Source organism: Megalobrama amblycephala, linkage group LG4, assembly GCF_018812025.1.
Source record: "Megalobrama amblycephala isolate DHTTF-2021 linkage group LG4, ASM1881202v1, whole genome shotgun sequence".
Taxonomy (NCBI): domain Eukaryota; kingdom Metazoa; phylum Chordata; class Actinopteri; order Cypriniformes; family Xenocyprididae; genus Megalobrama; species Megalobrama amblycephala.
The window spans coordinates 12,634,000-12,643,402 of NC_063047.1; the positions used below are offsets into that span (position 1 = coordinate 12,634,000).

Genomic DNA, 9,403 nt, shown 5'->3' on the forward strand with positions numbered 1-9,403 from the left:
TGTTTGTGAATGAATTTATTGGATGGGCACACGCGCAAGACAAATTCGAAATTTTAAACAAGCGAGTCAAGTACTGCGCATGCGCATCATTTTGTTCCGTAACGGTCGACTTCCAGCAGAAGGACAAGGAGTAAAAGGTAAGCCCTACAAATCTGCTTTTATTCATCGTTTTTGCCCATGTGACACTAAATATCACTTGTGATGAGTAATGTTAGTGCAGTGTTTTTGGTTTTCTAAATTTATTTCATAAATAAATTCAGTTTGGTTAATGTGCGCACGATCGCTGTCCCCGTGAGGCGGTCTGAGCCCAGCTAACAAAAAAAAGGTCCCCAGAACGTCCCCTGAATGGCCTCTGCGAACGTCCCCCGAACGTCCATGTGTAGGGTCCTCTTCACGTCCCGCGGACGTCCGCAAAGACGTCCTCCGGACATTCACGGGGACGTTCACAGGACGTTCAGCGGCCATTCGGGACGTTTAGGGGACTTTCGATTAAGTCCTCTTGTTGTTTTTTATTTTACTTCTAGGTTAACAAAAGAAAACAAACACGTTGTAAGGAGCAAAATACGTGTATTTATTTATAAATTAACAGTTTTATAATTGTTGTGCTCTTTCCGTGTGTGTGTGTGTGTGTGTGTGTGTGTGTGTGTGTGTTAAGGCAAACATGCAGTTGTGTGTGCACGCACATCTCTCGTTGTCAGCTGTGGTAGTCTGATAGCAGTTTTTTTCATTGACTTCTAACCTAAAACGACAAAATGAACACATTCAATCATGTATCAGGTATCGTTTGTCTATTAAAAAACATTTGTTACTGTCAATTTAGGTTTAGTTAGACCAAGATTAGCGCACATTTGAAGATAGGCCGTAACGGTCAGCCGCGACGGACAACAACTTGTAAAACATTTGTAAATGTAATCTTGTCATATAATTTAAAATTTACAAGATAAACAGTGGTTAAGGTAGCTAATGTCTACTAAACTAAAATTTAAAATACCTTTTCGGCCGAAGAAAGAGAAAACTCGTCTGAGAAAATCACCGGCAGGACCTTTAACTCTCGATGCAGCTGAGCGTTGCCATGGACAGGGTTGCCAACTTTGGGACTTTGGCTGGAGTGAGACTTTGTAAAAATTTCAGTTTGCGCGTGTGCGCGGAGAAAATGTTTGGTAACCCTAATTTTAAAAATCAATGTCAGTCCATGTTTACTTAGTATCATTGAGGTGAAATAATTTATTTTATTTTTTGTCAGTTTTGTTACCTGTTAGGGGCGGAGCCAGACATTGTAAACATTAGGGGCTTAGCTCAAATCTATATTTGTCCAAAGACATTTCAATTTTCTATTAACAGCTTCCCTGCTGAAAAAACCAGCTAAAACCAGCTTAAGCTGGTCAAGCTGGTTTTAGCTGGTCTCCCAGCCTGGTCATAGCTGGTTTCTCATGCTGGTTTAAGAGGGGTTTTGACCACTTTTTTAGCTGGTCAGGCTGGTTTTAGCTGGTCTTAGCTGGTCAGTATGGCTGGTCTTAGCTGGTTTTAGCTGGTCAGGATGGCTGGTCTTAGCTGGTTTTAGCTGGTCAGGCTGGTTTAAGCTGGTCAGGCTGATTTTAGCTGGCCAGGCTGGTCTTAGCTGGTCAGACTGGCTGGTTTTAGCTGTTCAAATTGATTGATTTTGATTGACTGTTTGATTTGATTGATCACATCCCAGCCGGCATTTCAACGTTGAAACAACGTCAGGTACCATGGTTGGATCAACGTTGGATTACCTTTCGGTTTTGCAAATTGGATCAACATTAATATTGTGACGTTGTTTCACCCTGTTACCTTCAACACGGATAAATACACTATTTTACATTAAATTTCAATCTAGTTTGCGTTTGTACGAACATGACAATACTACATAATTACTGTACATGCACTAAAAACACTTTATAAAACAAAACATCTCAACTTTGCAATGTTTAGAGGTAATATTAAAAACCTGTAGCATACAATAATATGTGTAATAATGTGTAATATATATGTGTAATAATAATTTCATATTATGAAAATGCAAGGTTTTTTTTCTACAATTACAGCACAAACCTTAAATCAAGGCTTTTCTAGCTCAAAATGACGCAGAACATTCATGTGTACTATACCTTCAACTAGATAAAAACAAACAAACAAAAAAAAAATTCTTAAGTATTTTATTAATTTATTTATTATTTTGAGAACATCATATGCAGTGTCTGACAGTATTTTGTAAGATCGATAGGCCTCAGTTCATCTAGAGAGGGATTGCACTCCATAAGAAATCTGTCAATTTTAAAGATACATCAAGAAATGCAGTAATCATTTTCCTACAAAGATGGTTGATGCTGTGGACCAGGGACCTTGACTGTGGTGGTTGTGAATGTGATGACTGGTGAAGAGTGAGGGTACCGATATTTCTGTCCTGGAACTGCCTTTTGTGCAGTGGAGGTTCGTGGAACAGTTTGAGAATGGACACAGGCCAGGATCCTGCAACAGAACCGTGTTGGTGGAAAAGGGGAATCGGACCATGTGACTGCCTGTCTGAGTTTTGTTAATAGCTGGAGACAGCATCAAATTTGACAGGGAGCCACCTAGTAATTCACTATGCAGGAAAAAAAACCCTGCCTTAAATTAAATGCATATAATATGTAAGGAGAAAAGCCTTGTTCAGTACTTGGACACATAGTGTAGTTGTGCTTTGGGTTATCCAAGACAGTCGCAGCAGCTCAAGTTCCTTTCTGATGCCCTCCCCTCCTCTCTCTTCACTTGTCCACTGTCATTACTGCTGTGTATATTAAAAACAAACAAACATCAAAATATATTATCATTTAATACTTATATTAATCTTAATACTTATATTGTTTCCCCTGGGGGCTCGATATATTACTAATTATATGGAGAAACATTACACAACAGAATCCTATCTATACTTTGTAAATAAATTAAAATCAACCTAAGTGCATTTATTTTCAATTAAGTAATCGAAAATCACAAAATGTTAATAAATCAACTAGAAAAAGAAGTGACAGTGATATAGACAACAATGTCTTACCAAATTGCCAGTAATCAGCCAGATGTTTGGTGAATCTACAAAAAGGAAAGAAATGGTTCACTGAAAAGTCCTTAAAATTAGGAATTTAATTTTTACTACAGACCTATTCGTATTTTTGGGTTTCTCAGAAGCGGAAGTCGTCATAGTTGGGTCTATGTCTATGGCAGTGAATGAGAGAATAAATTAAATATATTTTTTGTATTCCAATTTTCTCAAATAGTAAAAGAAACAACTTTCAAAAAGATGAAAAAAAATAGAGAGAGATTGATAACCGATTTACCGTCACTCCCATAGCTGCTACAGGAAATCATATTCACTGAAAAAAATTATTTTGGCCATGCTTAAATTAAGCTTAATTACATTTTGCTTGTTTAAATCATTTAAATTTAGTTTTTGAATTTAGTTTTTAAATTTAGTTAAATTTAATTGGTTTTATGGGAATTACAAGTGTTTTGAACCAAGCTGTGTAAATTCATTAAAGTCAGTTAAAAAAAATTAAGTTGGTTGCTTGCGCATGCGCAGTTGCGCACACAGTTGCTTTGGCGCCTTTTCAGATTTGTGGCTGTGGCAGCTATTGTGAAACTCACCTTCTTCATGTACTGAGTGTGAATGGCATCAAGGCGTTGTCCTGAAGAATCTCAGCACCAAACGCTAGAGATTACATCTCATCTGGTAACAAAAGTTGTTTCAACGTTGAAACATCAACTGACCTTATTTCAACCACATTTCAACACTGAAGGTCGGTCATTTGCCGGCTGGGATAGTGTTTGACCCAATTTTCCTGTCATTGAGTGTTGTGACAATTTAAATCATTCCAATTTTACTTGAAATAATCTGCAGGACCACAAGCACAACCACTTTAACAATTTTTTATTTAATCTGGCAGGCACTTAGCTATTCTAACAAATATTTACAAAATTATAGGAATGATTAAAATGCTAAAAAAAAAACTATATCACCAATTAACTGAAGGTGAACAATAACATATTATGGGTCATTCTACGAAACGGGTGCCATCTGGGTCCGCAACATTTGGTCAGATGCATAAGGCATAAAAAATGTCCCAAAGTCTAAAGCTTAAAGTCATTAATTCAAGTGTTCTTTTTGACATAATATATGATCAAATGGTTTTTTTTGAAGATTAGCATACTATTTTTAATAATTTTTCATTATTACATAGCCAATTTCACATGTCCATGTTAACCAACATGACATTTGCATCTAAAATATCACCAAATAAGTTATATATTTTTTTCAAACATATACTATTTTCAGGATTATATGTGTGTCCCTGTTTAAACAAAATATATTTATTCACAATAAACCTTATTTTTTTTGTAAATATTTGTGATTTGTGCACGTCCCTCAGTTTGACTTACCACCCTGTCACGCACAATATATATTTTTACATTATTAATACAAAGATAATTATATTTCAGACTGAATGCATGTATGCAGGTGAGAAACTTGACCACATGGGAGATTTGCGGACATTTTGGGATGAAATTTACCACCCCGTCACATACCACCCCATCACAAAAACGTGACAGGGTGGTATGTGACGGGGTGGTAAATTTCATCCCAGAATGTCCCCTGATAAAAATCACATTCTGGGGGGTAAAACTTTTTTATTGGCAAGGTTCCCTTGGTAAAATGTGCATTCCAAGGGCTAAATATCATGTTATTTGGGCTCGCTTCAACCAGTGGACATGAAAAACAACCCGCGGCAACAGTGTAAAAGTAGCCTAGCCCAATTTTGCGGGAAAAACGCAGACTTGGCAACACTGTTTGGTTCATTAATTCACTCACTCACTATATCACTCACACATTTTTACTCAATTTGAATGTCTCCCCTCCCCCAGTTTTTAAAGTTTAAAACCAGCAGATCATATAGAGAAACACTTTGTCCATACCACCCCGTCACATCATTTACCACCCTGTCACATTTACCACCCCGTCACAGGGTCATTTTGTTAAAGGTTTATGGAAAGAAAATGAAATATTACATAAATTAATGATGAATGATGTTCTTGTTGTGTGGACGGATCAGATAAATGTAACTTTATTTGTATTTTTTAAATTCATTTTTACTATTTTCAAAAGAAAACCCATTATTTCAGGTTGACATTGCACCAGGCCATTCTCTGCAGACTTATTTAAATATTGCGCAGGAAAGACCAATCCGATCGGTTACCTAGATAGAAAAATCAGTTGATGTTGATGTTGCCAAGTGTAAACGTGCTGTGTTCTGATTGACTGATGATCCGATCTGCTTTATCAGATCACGGTGATCACATGTTAATGCCAAGTGTAAAGGCAGCCATAGACACCAGCTTGGCCAGGCTGGGAGACCAGCTAAAACCAGCTATTTCCAGCTTAAACCAGCTAAAACCAGCCTGGCCAGGCTGGGAGACCAGCTAAAACCAGCTATTTCCAGCTTAAACCAGCTAAAACCAGCCTGGCCAGGCTGGGAGACCAGCTAAAACCAGCCTTGCCAGGCTGGGAGACCAACTTGACCAGCCTGGTCAGGCTGGGAGACCAGCTAAAACCAGCCTTGCCAGGCTGGGAGACCAACTTGACCAGCTTGGTCAGGCTGGAAGACCAGCTAAAACCAGCCTGGCCAGGCTGGAAGACCAGCTTGACCAGCTTGGTCAGGCTGGGAGACCAGCTAAAACCAGCTATTTCCAGCTTAAACCAGCTAAAACCAGCCAACCAGCTTAGGCTGGTTTAAGCTTGTTTTTTCAGCAGGGTTTACTGACATGAAAGGAGCGTTTGTTGTCGTATTCTTGTTTAGAAAATGTACATTATTTGACACTGTAATTTGTGAAACTTTGTTGGATGTACCTCCACTAGGGGGGTCCGGGGGCATGCCCCCCCGTAAGAAAATGTTGTACATTTTAAGGTTAAATGCATCAATCTGGTGCACTCTGGAAACTCAAAATTAAGAGCTTCAACCCATGTACAGTGTGCAAATTGAACAAAGAAACAGCATTGACTTGTACCTGGACATTAAAAAGGGTTCAAACATTTTTTTTTTTACAATACTTTTGTACTCATTTCTTTTTAAAAGATATATCCTTGAGCTTTTATTTTGATCACCAGATCACCAGCTGATCTCATGATCAAATGCGCTCACTTCTCTTTAAAACATGCAGCACAGAGAGACTGTATATATACTTAATCACTATCTTTTGCTGTTTTATAAAGGCACAAAGCCATATCACAGTTTCGATTTTAGTTCATTGGCAAACGTAGTATGTTTTAAATTTTCAGTTCATTATGAAACAGTGGCGGCAGCAGAGGGTCATTAATGGAAAACACTGAATGAATGTATAGCTGATAAATGTGCTAAAGTTGTCATATCGGTTGTTATATAACAAAACTTATAGAGAATACGAACCGACGTCATGCCGTGTTGCATGCCGGGGCGGCGCCGCCATTTTGACAGGATCGCCCCCTACTACTTGCACTGAAATGAATACAGATACTTGTTTACCTTTTGTTTTGTTTCTGCCATTAAGTGGAACATTCACATTTTTAAGGGTATCGTTTGCAGGGAACAGAAGCTATTTTATAGCATCGCATGATAATTTTATTTCTTTTTTCACTGAAGTTTTGTAGAATTTCGTTTACAATGTTTATCTGTTTACCGTGTAGCACACTGGACGCTCGCTGCTGCTTCAGCCATCATATGAATATCCAAATAAAAGTATGTGTTCAACACGCTGAGAAAAATCGATTCATTTATTTGTTGGAAACGTTTAAATGATGCTTAAACGAGCATATTGAGTAGGCCTACAACTGTTGTCATTGTAAATATTCCTTTCCACGATCCCAGAGAATCAGAGATTATGGGTCAGTCAGCGGACAGACGGACACGAACACACTGTATTTTTATATTTCAACAGATGACAAACAAAATCAAAACCCTAGGAGCTTGTCAACAGTTTAGTAGTGAGTCCTTGCAAGGGCACCTTTTAAAAACGCTGGCTTAGTGTATTATGATGACATTATATTAAAAGATGTGCAGACGAGCCCTGAATATGAACGTAACGCTTTAACAGATATGTACATAATCTTGTGTTTGTCTCGGTGCATTAAGCATTTCTTCATTCTTAAAAGCATTTGAATGTCCCCGTTCAAGTTCTACTAATTCACAAGCGGAGTGAGTCAGACTCGCAAAAGGTAATGTTAATTATTAAACCAAAAATTTCAAAAAACACTCAGCAATGTGATTCTTTTATTGAGTGATATGCAGTGGGTTTAATCAGTGCCATTACTAAAAGATTTGCCATCCGGCGTCTTCTCGTCATCTCCACGAACTGATTCCCTTGGTGTTTTGAAACGTAGAAAAGGCAAAAAACGTTGCTCATTGTCCAGTTCTCTCTCAGAACGATTATCAGAGTTACTATCACCATTATCGATGCAGCATTAATGACATACAATGGTGAAATTTTTCACAATCATGACAGAAAACAAATTACTGAACTAAACTCAATGACGGAAAGGCTGCGCGATCCTGTCAAGATGGCGTATAAACAAAGAAGTTACCCAGAACTCAACGCGGCGTGACGTCAGAATCGTATTCTCTATATATACATACTCAGTTACTTACATAACCTCGGTTCCCTGAGAGATAAGGGAACGAGTATTGCGTTGCAAACGCTATGAGAAAACTCCTTTTCTCGAGAAAATAACGGCCATGGTGTGTAAAGCAGAAGCAGCCTGGCCAGCGGCGGAGTGTGCACGATCCGGGAGTGCTGCCCAGCTAACAAAAAAAGGTCCCCAGAACGTCCCCTGAATGGCCTCTGCGAACGTCCCCCGAACGTCCATGTGTAGGGTCCTCTGGCTGTCCCGGGGACGTCCGCAAAGACGTCCTCCGGACGTTCACGGGGACGTTCACAGGACGTTCAGCGGCCATTCGGGACGTTTAGGGGACTTTCGATTAAGTAATCTTATTGTTTTTTATTTTACTTCTAGGTTAACAAAAGAACACAAACACGTTGTAAGGAGAAAAATACATTTATTTATTTATAATAAATGAGCAGTTTCATAATTGTCGTGCTCTTTCCGTGTGTGTGTGTGTGTGTGTGTGTGTGTGTGTGTGTGTGTTATGCAGTTGTGCACGCGCGTCTCTCGTTGTCAGCTGTGGTAGTCCGATGGCAGTTTTTTCGATGGCTTCTAACCTAAAACGACAAAATGAACACATTCAATAATGTTTCAGGTATCGTTTGTCTATTAAGAAACATTTGTTACTGACAATTTGGATTCGTGAGACCAAGATTAGCGTACATTTGAAGATAGGCTGTAACGGTCAGCCGCGACGGACAACAACTTCAGCAAACGTTTGTAAATGTAATCTTGTCATATAATTTAAACTTTACAAGATAAACAGTGGTTATGGTAGCTAATGTCTGCTAAACTAAAATTTAAAATACCTTTTTGACCGACGAAAGAGAAAACTCAAGGCCTCATCTGAGAAAATCACCAGCAGGACCGTTAACTGTCGACTCAGCCGAGCGTTGCCATGGATACATGCGCGTAACCTAAATAATGACGTCACTCGATCGTCACTTGCTTGTATCTCACAGTGTGGCTATATTACACTTTTTGCCACATGCTATACCTTTCTTATGTGTAAAAATTAAAGTAATTTTTTTTAAATAACTTTTCTTTAATAAAACCATGTTTGACAGGTATTTATGGGTATAGGAATTGTCTTACCTGTGTTATTTTCCAATTTCTTTGCCAGCAAAGTGCTTTTCCATTCTTCATCTTTTCTTTGGCTGCATTCATCAGTTGAAGTCAATAACATTATTTTAGAGCTCCAGTTCAGGGTGATTGGGACACTTTTTTACCATTGAGATGACTTGGATAAAATGTCCCATTCTTATATTATCCCACATCTTATATTCAGTAGGCTACTATTGGGGGGCATCATGATTTTGATGTTTAAAATGATAACTGCTGAAAGCACACATGATCTGATAACATCTTTAATTAGTTAGTAGGTTGAAGTTACTCCATTATTTTTTCCCATAGGCTAACATGAAAGTTGTTCATTTTTAATATTTACTTCATTTTACAATGAATGGGTCATTCTACAGAAAAGTCCACTTTTCTGTCCCCTTTACAGAAATATTACACTTGAAAACACTTTTTTATATTGAAAACATTTTTTTTATATATATTTTAATATGAAACAATATTTGAACAATTAAACCTTCTTGCGCATCAATGTGGCAGTATTTGTTTTTTAATTATAAAAATTCCAAACAGCACAGAAGTGCTCGTCCCCACAGTCATGTGGGAAAGTGCTTTATTTTGAGCTCAGAAACAGGGTTTAAA

The 9,403-nt window shown here is 38.1% G+C and overlaps 2 long non-coding RNA genes across 2 annotated transcripts; both read right to left on the minus strand.

Annotated features, from left to right (window-relative positions):
- Nucleotides 1-2,162: 2,162 nt before the first annotated feature.
- On the minus strand, nucleotides 2,163-3,757 carry LOC125266076. The gene is made up of 4 exons (XR_007184423.1): nucleotides 3,643-3,757; nucleotides 3,056-3,090; nucleotides 2,678-2,788; nucleotides 2,163-2,490 (listed from the first exon to the last, which is right to left on the minus strand). It is a non-coding gene; the product is annotated as an uncharacterized LOC125266076 (long non-coding RNA).
- A 3,421-nt stretch (nucleotides 3,758-7,178) lies between these two features.
- Nucleotides 7,179-9,166, minus strand: LOC125266077. Its single transcript, XR_007184424.1, has 3 exons — nucleotides 8,780-9,166; nucleotides 8,494-8,601; nucleotides 7,179-8,241 (listed from the first exon to the last, which is right to left on the minus strand). It is a non-coding gene; the product is annotated as an uncharacterized LOC125266077 (long non-coding RNA).
- Between the last annotated feature and the right edge of the window lie 237 nt (nucleotides 9,167-9,403).